The sequence below is a fragment of the Dipteris shenzhenensis genome, chromosome 31, assembly GCF_047967505.1.
Source record: "Dipteris shenzhenensis isolate YYH24624 ecotype China chromosome 31, Dip_SZ_1.0, whole genome shotgun sequence".
Classification (NCBI taxonomy): Eukaryota; Viridiplantae; Streptophyta; class Polypodiopsida; order Gleicheniales; family Dipteridaceae; genus Dipteris; species Dipteris shenzhenensis.
The window spans coordinates 16079274-16094003 of record NC_141626.1 but is presented as its reverse complement, the minus strand read 5'-3'; the positions used below and the strand labels follow the sequence as shown (position 1 = coordinate 16094003).

Below are 14730 nucleotides of genomic sequence, written 5' to 3'. Positions count from 1 at the left end.
CATAAGCTCCCCTGCGAAGTGATCGCCTGCAATGCCTAAATGAGCTTCATCTAGTATCTCCACAAATTAGTCTTCTCAGACACAATGGCACATGATGCCATCCTTCCCCATCCAATAAAGTTGCTCAGCTTTTAATTGATACGGGGTTGCATCCTTGATGAGTTTCCTAGCCTTATCTTTATCGAGTGCCTTATCCTGAGGGAATCCATTAGCTAAGAAGTGTACGATCTCTTGCACCCATTTTAGAACTGCGTCAACTAGAAATAACTGGCCATTTGGAAGATCATGTTCCAATTTGATCATTGGTCCTCCATTGGGAATTCGAGACTTATGATCAACCATGAAATGCGTACATACCTTTCTTATAGAAATGGTGAATACATCCCTTCCTTACAGCAACGGTGAAATCAAATTCTAAAAGAATGAGCATCCACCGCGTGATGTGTCCAATCATGCATGGTTTGTTAACTAGATAAAGGAGACTCCGGTGATCCACGAAGAAGACAGACTTGTTTGCTAACAAGTAATGCCTAAACTTTTTGATTGCATACACCATGGCAAGTCCTTTGCGTTTGATTGCATACACCATGGCAAGTCCTTTGCGTTCAATTGTAGTGTAATTCATCTCGACATTGTTTAGCTGGCGACTTGCAAAGTATATCAGATAGTCCAAGTTGAACTCACCTAGCTATGCCAACACACACCCTATCACAAATTTCAAGCATCAATATGAACATGGAAGATTAAGTCCCAATTGGGTGCTCGCAAAATCGGGGCTAATGCCAAGACTAGCGTAAGGGTCTCATAAAATAGTTGTTCTTTGACCCATGAAGCGCAGTCATCAGTATGTATAGAGGGCGGGCAATCTTAGCATAATTGTAGATAAATCTGCGATAATAGCCCATGTGTCTGGTGAACCTTTGTACACCTTTGGCATTAGGGGGGGTTAAATCCATGGAAATTCCATTTTTGGACACCACGTGGGCTAGTATAACCCTATGTTTCACCCAAAACTGGCACTGTAAAGTGGTTGAGGGAGATTCGATAGAGATCTCTTGAATACAAATCTCAGATGCTTGAGATGATCATCCCACTTGGAATGAATGCACAAGTCATCTAGAAAAACCTCTAGAAAATCCCTCAAGTATTCTTTGAAGGCCGTGATCATCAACCTTTGGAACGCGATGGGAGCACTAGTAAGTCCAAAAAGCATTACCTTTGATGCATAGACTCCCATTCTGTGGTGAATGCAGTTTTATGCTAATCTTGTGGTGCTATAGAACCTGCTTATATCCCAAGAACCCATCTAAGAAGCTATAAGCCTCTTTGCCTGTGACTCTAACCTCAGCAAGAGGTGCTTTCTTCGTTTTAAGGGATCCAAGGGGGGCCTTAATTCTGTCCAATCTAGCTCCCCAATTGGCTGAGAACTCATGGTGTGCTATAACAATACCCACATATCTCAACCAATGAAGATCCATCTTCACTGTCCCCACTCCTTGATCATCCATTGGCACCCTCAAAACATTTATCATATTTACAGTAATTACAATTTCTAGCATCTTGGGATCGTAAGCCTTCATTTTGGTTCCTATCTTCTCGATCGCATCTATGGTCATAGGACATGTATCCAGTTTTGAGAGAATTCAAGTTTTGGTAGTTGAGCATAGAAGTGCTCGTCCCTAATGTCCTTCTTGTTATAGGCCTGGAACACGTTAATGGGTGCAGTTCTTTGAGTAGTGTCTGACTTGACCGAAAATAGATTGTCAATCATGAGGTGGGCTTCTCAGGTTTGTAGGCTGACCCTCACAATTTGCTCATCCTTGTGCATATGAATTCTATTCGAGGCTCAGTCATGGACTAGACCTACAATGCACATAAAGGGTCTCCCTAGGATGACATCATAGCCATCCGAATGCCCATGGAGGTCCATCACCACAAACTAAACCTGGTAGGTGAGACCAAAGGTCTTGACCTTTTTGTCCTTCAGGACTTCCACTAGCTATGATGTCTCGGCTAGTTTTACGATTAGGTTAGTGCTTTCCATTTCAGGCTTTCCCCATTTTTCCCAGCATTGGTTTGTGACAATGTGACACTCGCTTTGCCATCCAATATTGCGAAGGCCTTTTATTTTGGTAGAAGATCAAAATCACAACAATATCGTCACTGTCAAAGTATTGGCCCAGCTTGTTGATCGGTATCTTTAGCAAGTTCGGTTCTTCGACACAGGATTCAACTACCTTGGTGGCCACTTCTTTTGGGGTGCCCATTTTCCCATTCATCCAGTCAGAGAGGTCTCTCCAAAGGGTTCCCTCTTAGAGGGGTCGCTATGGACATTTTCACCTCTATGGACAAGAATGTGGCAAGTCCAGCCACATCCCCAGGCTAGCCCATCGATTCTTGACCTTCATACTAGGATTCTTCAAACCCATAAAAGGACGCAAGGTACTCATCTACAACCTAATGCCAAGTAGGGTCTTCATCAAACATCTTATGACATAAGTGAGACTTTCCCGATGATGTGCTATTCGCGACTATCTCATACACCTTATCTAGGGCAGGCAAGGGATGATAGTCCATGCTCTTGATAGTTGGGATGATTGGGATGGATGGTGTCCATGCTCTTGATCGTCTTGAGCTACTACTCAAATCTTTCTTGACATTCTCAGACTAACTGCTATGCCTCTGCAAGGCATTGTTTCTCAGTGGCCAGATCGGGGTATTCATTCTGGCCTATTGGGCTTTTGTGTGACTGTACCTCACTTGCCCTACCCTTCTCCTCAGGCCATGGTGCAGTAGGATCGATGATTGTTCAGACAGGTCCTAATGATGTCGAGGTGGAGACTGTGGTGGTTTCTTCATTTGAGCCACTTTAGATGATGACTCAATTTGAGCCCTTTCGCACCTTAACTGCACGTGTGTGGCCTTTATCATTTGACTGAGAGGGGGCTACTCTTTTCCTATTAGCGTGTTTATGGAGCTCCTTAGTCATGGCCTTGGCTAGGGCCCTTGTGATCACATTTAATGATACAGAGGACACACTCAGCAGGTTACTTCTAGCTTTATGGTCAGGAGCTATTCTAGGAGTTCTCCTCGTGGGACAATCCTTGTAAAGATGGTCCACCCCACAAACCGAACATAAGGGGGTGTTCAAATTGGTTAGGTTGTCCCAAGTATGGCTTGGTCATCCTTGTATGGACAATCCTTAAGAAAATGAGGTCCCTAGAATTTATAACAAGCTATGGTATGATTGTTTGGCAACTACTTTATAAGGACACTCACTTGAGCGGTGCGGACCTTGGCAAGTGTAGCATTGGATAGCCAGTTTGCGATTCACGGTATTCATGTCCCTAGCATGTTGCATTATGGGAGCCATCTAATATGCTGAAATGTATTGTTCTTCCTACATGACGTAATGACTTATCTAACTTGTTTGATACACATGACTTGCATAAGGAGAGGGGTTAGGTAACATTAGGGCATATTTTGGGTCCTCCCACTCGCTCGGTGGCTCTTCAATGATAACTTGGTTTATGGGAGTAATACAGGGTGGCAGGGGTTGTGGACTCAGGACTAGCGGTGGGGCAATGCCCTTGGTTGGCTGGAGGGGCTCCTTGGTATGGCTAGCTGGCCCTGATTATATTGATTTGGTGGTGCAAGTAGAGACAATGGTTGCCTTTGTTGGTACATGGGCGGCAACATTGTCTTGGGATATTAACATTGTGAAGTTTCATTGTTTTCCCATTTAGAACAATGGGCACAGTAGATTATTGGCCTTTCTCGTAGGCGAGGACACTCATTTGTAGGATGGTTGCCTAGGCATATTCCACACCACACATTATCTCATCTTGGAAACAAGTGCAGATTGCTAGGGCCTCCTTTGCCCAACCTACCCTTGAGCTGTTGAGCCACTTGATTTAACAAATCTGTGGCTACCTCATATATGTTTGCACCCTTAGCTAGAAGAGTTGCATCCTTGGCCTCAATTATGCTAATTGTCTTGCCCATATGAGGCACCTAAAAAGGAGCAACATGTGATTTTTTTGGTTGTGCTTTATCCTTCATATTGTCATCCAAGATCACGACAGTCTTGTTGCACAGGTCAAAGGATGTGGGATTCAAGGTGAACAAATGATCATGTAGCTTGGCGTCCCCTAAATGAACGAGGAATTGAGGCAGGAGTCATTCATCACTAGTTCTCTCATGTGATTCACATCGGGAATTCAGATGTGTAATCCTAGCGATGTATTCCCATAGGGTCTTGTGCTCCTTTTGCTTAACCTCATATAATTGGTTGATCAGAATTCATTTCAAGTTAGTGCGAGCATATCCCACTATAAAGGCCTTCCTTAATGTTTCCCAGTTGATATTTTCTCTGCTCCTAAGGCCTTGTACCAACTAGCCTACCTTACCAAATCAAGGCTTAGCTCGAAGATGTTCATTTTATCCAAGGCAGCAATATCTCCAAAGGTCTCACAGATCTGCTCGAGCCTTTTCAACGTGGGAGACGGGATCTCCTTCTCCTAAAAACTTAGTGATAAGCTTGGAGATAGTAAGTGGGTAGCTTCATGAAGCATTAGTGTCCCTTCCTATAACCACTTGCGGCACAACCCCCCTTCCTAGTGCTTCCACTAGGATCCTCAGTGCCTCATTGGCGAGTACTGTTTGTGGTGTAGGTGGAGGTGCTTGAAGGGGATGGAAAGGTACCATAATTGGGTGGTATTTGGGGGTGGATTATAGAACTTTGTTGGCCGAATAGGAAATGTGTTTGCTAGTCCTACCCTTGTGGGACCTGGCACCGACACATGTGGTGGGCTCGGGCCTTGACATTGATATGTTTACATTAAGCACTGGCCATGGGAAAGGGAGTACCTTCTGGAGCTCCTCCTCAAGCTGTGTATAGATTAGGACAAGGGGTGGGTGTGGTAAGGTGTTTCCCCCAAAGTCCATTTGATCATTCCCCTACGTTTCAAGACTTGGTGGCCAGAATCTGGATACCTAGGGCTCAGAAGTCCTCATAAAGGATTGTTCACCCTTAAAGAACTAAACACGCAACCCTATAGGCTCTTCAGTTGAGACGGGCAAGGGATTGCTTTGAGTAGTACATGATACTGAAGTTGGTGGGGGGTCTTGCTGCTCTTTAGTCACTCTAGTTTGCCTGGCAAAGGGATTGACTAGGTCGGGGTTAGACAAGCCAAACCATCCCATGAAATTGGAGAATGGATCCCTCTAACCCAAGGTTGTAGGGGAAGAAGTGGGGGATTGGGGCCTTATAGAGCTGGAACTAGGATCTATGGCTACCCTAGGATGTGGGTTCAAGTTTTTCCCCATTTCAATGTTAGTTTCTGAGGCTATCTACCTAGAACAAGAAAAGAAAGTAGGAGAGAAAAAAAGATTCGGAAACTCTCAATGAAGAGTCATGATAGTCAACCGATCCTTTGGGAAACACCATAGCAAAGATATCCAACTGTAAGGTTTTCTAAAGCAAAAGCATTTTGAAGCTTTGAGAAGATTATTGGGTTGCTGACAATTAGCTTCTATGCAAATGATTATACCACCAAAATAAAACTTATGACTAGCTGCCTTAGAAGATTTGTATTGTTGGGAAACATTGAGATATTGAACTCTTACGACACCCTAAAGGTAAGTTAATGAGCTACCATAAGTCTTCAACCGACTTATACCTATGGGCAGCAACACCATCTTCTACACCACCATGATTGTAGCGATGTTGTAGAAGATAAAGCCGTCCCTCCATACGATTGCACTTATGGAGTACACTGCCCACGATACAATTCTAGATGCAAACCTTCTCGCAACCGCCTTTTGGAAGTTCTTGACTCATAAAATAAGAGCTTCAATATAGACAGGGGCAACTTTCTTTGAGGTAAATATTATGACACATAATCTACAAACAACCAGTCAACCTTTAGCAGGAAACTCCATTCAATAGAAAGAAAGAAAAAAACCATCTTTAGCTTCTTAGAACCACCTCTTTCAGCACGAAGAGTTATGAATGGCAAGGCAAGGGAGAAATGGGACATGAGTACCATGGATTCTGATACCATGTTCAAAGACAATCACCATGATAAGAGAGAAAGTGAGGTAAGTGATACGTTTTCCATTGCATAGTGCCTCAATATATAGGTAAAGTACATTGTCCACCACGTCCTTCAAGATGATTCTAACCAATCATTGCTTGTCACAATCACCCACATCCAATCATTCTTTTCCTCCTCAATACCACTCTTTCTATCCTCTAGGAATGCATCCATGCACACTTTGGCACCACATTTCTAAACAAATTCAGCTTTCATTTTGAATGATCAAATTATGGAATTTATCGATGTGGGATTGGTTATGCAAAGAATGATATTTTTACAACAATGCTACTAAATTATATTTCATTTTGAAGTTTATTGGGTGATGTTTCAACCTATGTCAAGTTGGCGAGGACTGCACTGTAGCCTACTAATTGGTAGTTTCCAAGAGCATCAAAAGTGGTTCAGAATTTTTAATTTGGATGATGTGAGATGGCAGAAAGTTACTCCTATGCTTGGTTTATATGCATGTAAAATAGATTTTGATCTGAATATGGTTAACCAACTCAATGGATGGTATTTTTCAAGCAAAAAAGCTAATTTTTAGTAGTCCAAAATTGACCATGCATGCCAAAGTGATGATCATGTTGAGGGTGAGGTAAAAAAAGATATCTAGTTGTTTGGGAGGACGAGTGTAAAAGAACAAACTAAAAATTAAAAAACAAATACAAACAGTGAAAATGTTCGTGTTTTTGTTGATGCTCATGAAATGCAAAGGATAAACATGAGGGTAAATGGAAGAGCTTAACTCGGAGCCAAAAGAGCCCAAAAAGGAGCCGAAAGGGCTCGGGAGTCGGAGGAGTCCCCTAATCACCTCTACTTCATACCAAGAGTATTCTAAAACTTGGAAAGTGATCAAGGTCAAAGAGTACAACAAATGAAATCTTGGGAGAATGCTAAAGAGCAAACAATAATTCAGCAAATAGCTTAGACATGTTTCAGGCAGTCTGATAGAAGCCAGATGTAGTCCGAAGGTCAAATAGAGTCTGAAAGATGGATTTTTAATATGATCTCAGTAAAATAAAGTTATGAAATTTTGACAGTGTTTTTTTAAATCTTTAATTCAGCATGTGGTGAGATCAGACAACTAGCATCATGTGGTCCGACAGTCCACCTGCAATCCGATGATAGTCTGACTATCTATTCTACTATTTTTGATATGTTATTCAAAATCCAACTTGATAGCAAGTTTTTGAATTATATCATATTTTTGGTTGTGTTTTTGGATATTGTAATTGGAAAGATTTTGATAGCCCGATTGGAGTCTCTGATGACAATCTGACTGTGTGGCATAATCCAGTGCAAAGTCAGAATTCAATCCAAGGAGTCAATCTAGTTATCCAATGGTTTGATCAAAGTAAAATTTAGATTAATCAAAGGCAAATGAATGATTTCTTTGAGGAATTTACACCAACATATGTTGTGGATGTTGGAGCTTCATCCACATATTCCTATATGCTTGTTCAGAGCACTATCCATTGCATGCCCTTGGAATGTGAACATCTTGATTCATGCATGGTTCTATTTATTCATTTTGTATGAAATAGAATGGATGACATTATATTTCATGGATTCCCAGCCTTGGCATGTGGCCATAAAATGGTGACACTGTATTTGCACTCACATGATGCTATACACAATAGATTAGATTTTAATTTTTCTACATGCACTTGCACTGTAATAAACCCAACATTAGGTGGTTTGGAAGGGTTCAACTCTATGAATTATTTCCAAAAATCCTGACCACCGGGCGTGCCAGGTGTTGAGGGGTATTTTGGCACCTAGGCTAAGTCATAGGTTAAGTATGAGTTTTAGGACCATGGTAGGGTAATAATCATTTGAGTGGCCATTATCAAGAATAAAGAAGTCAGTTATAACTTCCACTTTTACATGTCCTTGGAAGTTGAATCTTGATGGAAGCCAGTTATAGTACTCAGACTTAGAGATACCTTTTGGCAAGCTCTATGCTTATCTTCTACACTCTTCTCTATGTCTTGGAATAGAATGGGAAGTATCTTTTCTACAGTTCTGATGTCCAAGAGTGTACTTTGCTGAAAACTGTATTTTGGTTATTGTTCATATTTCCAACTCTTATCCAATTGTGGTTGCTTCATGTTAATGGTTAGAAAGGTTTAGTTCCTAAATGTTCAGGGCTGAATGTACCCTGAATAGGAGGGAGTGGGAAGATTAGTTTGGGAGGGAAACCACATTTTAGTGCACGATCTTTTCGAATAAGACATTGTCAGACTTAGAATCTTTTTAGTATCTCATAAATATTTTTTAATTTGGTATTGATAGTTGTGTATGCATAAAATATTATTTCTTGTTTTGACATTCTACGATTTTTTCACATTTTTGTAATTCCCCAACGTTATGTTGTCCCTTCGGCCATTGGTTGAGAGAGATATTTTCATTTTGGACAAAAGGCCCCAAAATGAGCTCCCTTTTTTGCATTAATGAAGTGCAAATTACCATATTCTCTAACAAGTCCTTGATGATCATATTGACATGAAAAAATAGGTAGTTGATGGTTCTTCAAATGTCTATTAGGGCTCTAACAATATTTTCCTCTACCTTGATTGTTATTTTTGCTTTCATGTTTTTCTCTTCCCATTTGAAAACCACATTTCACTCTTGCCCTTTGAAAACTACAAGTTTTGATACAAAAAGATTTAAATTTAGCATCCAAACTTGTACACTTATGGGGCAGGGGGAAAAGATTATGTTTCCAAAAGGAAATTATAAATAGAGGGGTATTAGAAATACATGGTTGCTTGCACATGTTATATGTTCCCCCTCACCCCCCTGCAAGCTTTAAAGTATCTACCAATAGTATTTCCTAGCACTTGTAGACGTAAGAATGAAATTTTTGAGTTTGATCCCTTAGGAAAGATGCATCCTATCCCTATAGTAAATATTAGTCTCAGCACTTTCACTCGTAAGTACAATGTTTGTGCATTTGGTCTTTGCTATAGTCTTTGTCATTTTACATTTGTTCCACATAATTAGACTTGAGTCTATAACATGAAAAATGTCTCCAATATAGAAAATATTAGTCATAAGAATCTTTCTTAAAGTGGCCTACTATAGGGTAAGTAGGTTATTTTATGCTAGCTATATGCAACCTTCCAAGGGCCCAAGTCATAAATTAGATACAAGCTCAATTATTTAATAAAAGTTTCAATGTCAATGTATTGATTTTTTTTCCATGCTTGCAATTGTGTTGTAACATGTTTCCCAAGGTTTGGAGGGGAAAACATTTTACATTCATTGGTATAATGATAATATGGGTTGAATTTCCATTTGTAGTGCCTGGGGCAATCAATTTATAGGATATACAAGTTGTGCCTTTATAGGCCTCCTTCAAAGTTTGTACACATCTGGGAAATCTAGAATATAGGAGATAATATATTAGATCCTTTACCCAAAAGCAAACTTTATCATTGGTACAATAAGATGAACAACTATCTTACTTTCTCTGTAAAAGTATAATTAAGTGATAGCTCTTACTTGCCATTATCTATTGAATGCTGGTACGAACTAGATGTTTAATAAATCTAGCTAAATATAAAGGGAACCATTGTTTATCAACTTAAAAAGGTGGTTTGTGGGATCTTTCAGGAAAGGGGTTTGATACTCTAGGGTTTCTCTAAACCACCTTAAAACTTTAAAATTAAAAGGATTTATATTGGGGCTTGAAGCGAGTTAAGACGTATTTTGGCAATACTATTGCATTTAAGAACTAGACCAAGTCTCATCAATTGCAATACATTTCAAATACATAGTTGGCATGGCATTTTAGTTGAGACTAGTCATAACTATCCAATCCCTTGACTATAATATTGTACTTTACAAATAATCATTGATTGGGGTTCTAGTTTTGCGATGTGAGGATTGGAGTGAATTGAGCTAACTTTTGCAAAAGGACATGATGTGGGCTTTAAGGTGGTGTACCAAAGAAGACTTTACACATATCTTCGAGACTTTCAAGGATTTCTTTAGAAATAATTTCAATGAAAATTGAAAATCTTGTGAAAGAGGTTTATGCAGGGATCATCATAATATTAAAGAAACATGGTTGGTATATATGGGCCTACAAGCTCAGCTCTTTAAAGTCAAGAATCTTTCTAGATATTTTTGTATGAAAGAGTAAACCTTTCAAACCTACATTTATCATCCGTTAATGTTCTATAATCAACTTTGACTGACTCTATATTGTTGTGGAAGATGCAAATTCACACCTTACAGAGGAAATGGGGTTTAACTTGTGCTCTTGAGACCTGGCTTTGTAGGATTGAGAGCATTCATATTTACGTCTCTATGTTTCTTGTTGGTAGTTTGTATATTATTTGTCTTGGGTATAAAATGTTACATCATGTACAACATTGACATTTTTGTCAATAGTTTGTGTACTTTCTTGGTATAAGGCATAATGTGAGCATCCTCTTTTTTGGTGTGGTCCTCCACATTTGTTCTTTGAATCAAGTCTTTCATACTTTCTATATGCCTTTAGTAAATCCTCATGGTTTCGCTAGTTTAACCATATGTGGCCTATGCTAATCTTCCCATTTACGTGAGTGGACCTCCCATGATGAAAGCTCATTTTAAAACATTGATAAAACTAGTACAAGCAAGTACATACCAAGGATTTAAAATGAGATTCACCACTTTCTCCACTCATAGGCCCTAGCTTCTAGAACCTAGGGCTAAAAAATAATCTCTCTTTTTATGGATTAGGGACGATGGAATGGTGCCATGTGTCCTCTCCCACCTAACCCATCCCAATCTTTTGAATGGTGGGAGGGGAAAGAAATACCGTATGGATAACATGAGGATTACCTTTTTCCATTGTCATCTATTCAGCCCCACGATGAGGCCTTGCAATAATTTATTTTAGAATGTCTTATCTCGAGATTGAAAATGAAAGAGCTCCACGATGAGGCCTTGCGATAATTTATTTTAGAATGTCGTTATTTTGGAGATTAAAAATGAAAGAGAATGTAATGTCAACCCCTTTTTTGAGGTTTTTCAGTTGTACTTTGCATAATAGGTTCATGTTAGTTGAACTTGGTTTGTTCTATTTGTACTTTGCATAGTAGGTTTCAGTCAGTTGAACTTGGTTTATTCATTGCAACATCACGAAAAATAAAGTCGGAAGCATCGAAAACGTAAGGAGATGTAGACAGTTGATGCCAAGATTCCAAGATGAGCCTTGAATTTCAAAAGAGACACCAATGGAAGGACAAAGTAAGGGATGAAGAAGTCGAATGGAACTGAATGACATGCTGATTGAAGAAAAGAAAAGGGGTGACGAGTCTATAGCAATAAAAGATTGAAGAAAAGAAAAGGGGTGACGAGTCTATAACAATAAAAAATATCAAGGCCTTCCTAAACCACCAACGAGAAAAGGACTAGTATGAAGCCTCTACCGACCACTTAAGAAAAGGGGTGACGAGTCTATAACAATAAAAAATATCAAGGCCTCCCTAAACCACCAACCAGAAAAGGACACGTATGAAGCCTCTACCAACCACGTATTTACACGCACAAAGGCGTCGAAGAAATTCCCTTAAATTTATTTTTGACTAAGGCAGGGCAAAAACAAAGGCGCCCACGTTATTGACTACCTATGGTCCTTATAGATTTAATAGCCTGATGTAGTCAGATGCAACGTCGGCAGGATTTGGATTATTGGATCGTGGGCGTAACGTCCAATATATCTCATCTTTCACAAAACTTCCATCTCATCTCAGATCTGTCTTCGAAATTTGTAACATCCTGCATTGTGCAACTCCGTCGCAGCAAACATCAACTGATCTTGCTCAGACTATCCATGTACAGAGTTTTACAGACCTTCGAAATTACAACTTTCACCTTGCTGTGACTCGTGAGCTTCCCCCTTCGACTTGCCTGTTAATTCAGACCCATGTTCGTTGCCATGTCTTTGCCTTCTGCCAATGCCATCTCCGATTCCATCGAGCCTTTCATTGACAATCAATGGTATTATCATTCTGTCATCAGTCCTATGTCTGGCCCTCATACTACGTCCCAACAGTCCCCGCCAGGAACCCCTGAGGGTCTGCCTTTGAGCACCGGCGGCCAGATCAGTTCTTCCCACGGACTGAGTGATAACGCTTCCACAATGGGGCTCTCGGAAGGTCCACAACAGTTGCAGGAACTTCACAGAGTTTTCGATGTCATAGACGAAAACCACGACGGCAACCTGGGCAAGGAAGAGTTAAGCCACTGGATGAACAAGCTGGGGCTGCAGTATACGGAGGAAGGGATGATCCAGATGATTACGAGTGCCGATAGTGATGGAAAGGGGAGCCTGGACTTTACCGAGTTTGTATCACTGAACAAGCTAATAGAGGAGGCAACGAGGGGCGGCAGCGAGGTTGAGTTGGAGACGCTGAAGGAGGTATTCCAGCTATTCGACAGGGACGACAACGGGTTGATATCAGAGGAGGAGCTGTGCGTGACACTGGAGAAGCTGGGATTGGTGAAGAAGGCAAACGATACAGATTACAGAAAGATGATCGAGCGAGTGGATATGGATGGAGATGGAAAGGTGAGCTTTTCTGAGTTTCAAAGGATGATGGAGCTTTCCTGAGACCATTTCTTTGAGAGTAGAGCTCCCTCAGAGTGGATATAGATGGAGATGGAGAGATGAGCCTTCCTGAGTTTCAAAGGATGATGGAGATGAAGAGACTTTCCTGAGTTTCAAAGGATGATGGAGTTTTCCTCAGACCAGAGTAGAGCTCCCTCCCAGCCTCTTTGGTGAGCACCCTCATAGCCTCTCTGATGAGCACACTTGTTGGTTACTGGAATGACTCTTGTTGTTTGGGTGTGTGTTGAGTTTGATTCCCATGATCGACTTCTGATGATGACCCCCTGCCTTGTGGCTTGACTTAAAAAAAATTCTTCTTCTTCCCTTCTCATGGACACTTGTGTGCAAGCTCCGCATGATGTGCCACCTGTGTCCACTTGTTTCGTTATGCAATTTCTATAGTCCGTTTGCTTTTGCACAGGTGCCATACTCAAACTACTAGGCGACTTGGAGTTAACTATCAGAGGACTCGGAGCTCTCACTTGTACATGACGTACTGTAGCTTGCTCTACCATGGGAAAAGAGCTACTCCTGACTCTTCTAGATCGGGAACTCCTCGAAACCGACAAACTCACTTGATAAAACTTTCCTTCCCAGAAAGCCCAAGAGACGCCAGGGGTTAAGGATGTGGTTTGTAATATGTTAATAATGTTTAATGGCAAGATAAGCCATGAGTTAAGGATGTGGTTCTTAATATGTTAATAATGTAGTACATCATCTTTTACTATTTTGAATTAAACACAAGTGTCACTAACTAGTGAAAAAATGGTCTATTCTCCTATAACATGTCATGACTAGACGATTAAAATTTCAAGATGCTTAGGCACAAGACATGCTGAGACTTGAAGACTTATGAAATCAAACAACATTTGAATTTGAAACTTCGAAACGGTAGTTGTCAATTAACGAGGCTTTTTGCTTGAATGGGCTCAATGATTTAAAGAGGCTTTAAAATTTTGCTTATATATTGCTTGAAAAGTTATAGTAAGACTTAAATAATAATTGAAAATTCCATTTGAAAAGGTTGAAAGAAGGCACAAGCATTTAGAGTTTTAGAAATGAAGACCGGACCAAATGATCTCAAGGTTGGTTTGGTTAGAAGTTAAAATGTGGTTAGAGAAGCCTTGAGTTTTGAAGCCTTGAAGAGACTTTTGGAAATTGAACCAAGTATGATTTCAAAGCCTTATAATGGGGTCATTAAGTAGTGCCACAAATAACCTTAAATTACATCAAGATTCAATGTCTTCATATCTATAGTCTCTTCTTCTTTGGATTGTGGCATATTGTGTTAGTTCTTGCTCATCTATATCTTTTATGTGCATTGCCACATGGTTCATAGACAATGAAGTGGAGAGGTCACCAAATGTCAAACAAGGTCGCCACATAGTTCCTAAACAATGAAGTGGAGAGGTTGCCACTTGATGAACAAGGTGACATGTTACCTTCTCCCTCTTATACTATGAAACTACAACTATGTACATTCATTGTGAACTTGTCTTTTATCCCTAAATTTCTCCCCCCCTTTTTGCACTCACCTTTTGCCCTCTTCATCTCCCCCTCGCAGCACTCCTTCCTCTTTAGCCCCTTGGTGGGCTCTACCCTCCTCTTCATCCATAAACTTTCTCCTCTATCACCTACTTCCTTTGCACCTCCTTCCTCCATGCCTCCTTCATCTCCTCTCCATCACCCCACACCTCTCCTGCTCTGGCATATTACATCCTCGCACCTCTTTACCCTCCTTGCACCTCCCTCAATGTAGATTTGAATACTTATTCTTTTTAATGAAAATGCTTTGGCAAGGCACTCGATTCCCTTCCCTACTATGCTCGAGCCCTTACCTCTCGTGCCTCTCTCTACTTTCAAAAAGCCCCTCCTCCATACTCTCCTCCTCGGAGGTATGCTTGAAGTAACAAGAAACATAGAGACGTAAATACGAATGCTCTCAATCCTACAAAGCCAAGTCTCAAGAGCACAAGTTAGTCATGATGAGATCAACAATGAAGGAGAAAGAGTAGTTTATTC

At 40.5% G+C, this 14730-nt stretch overlaps 1 pseudogene across 2 annotated transcripts; it reads left to right on the top strand.

The window, feature by feature from the left end:
• Positions 1–11822: 11822 nt before the first annotated feature.
• LOC147881101 (calmodulin-like protein 2 pseudogene) lies at positions 11823–13362 on the top strand (annotated as a pseudogene). Of its 2 annotated transcripts, XR_015540454.1 has the most exons (2): positions 11823–12878; positions 13130–13362. The product of XR_015540454.1 is annotated as a calmodulin-like protein 2 pseudogene, transcript variant X2 (transcript). The 2 variants fall into 2 exon arrangements; XR_015540453.1 differs by lacking the exon at positions 13130–13362 and having other exon boundaries at positions 11823–13037.
• Positions 13363–14730: the final 1368 nt, after the last annotated feature.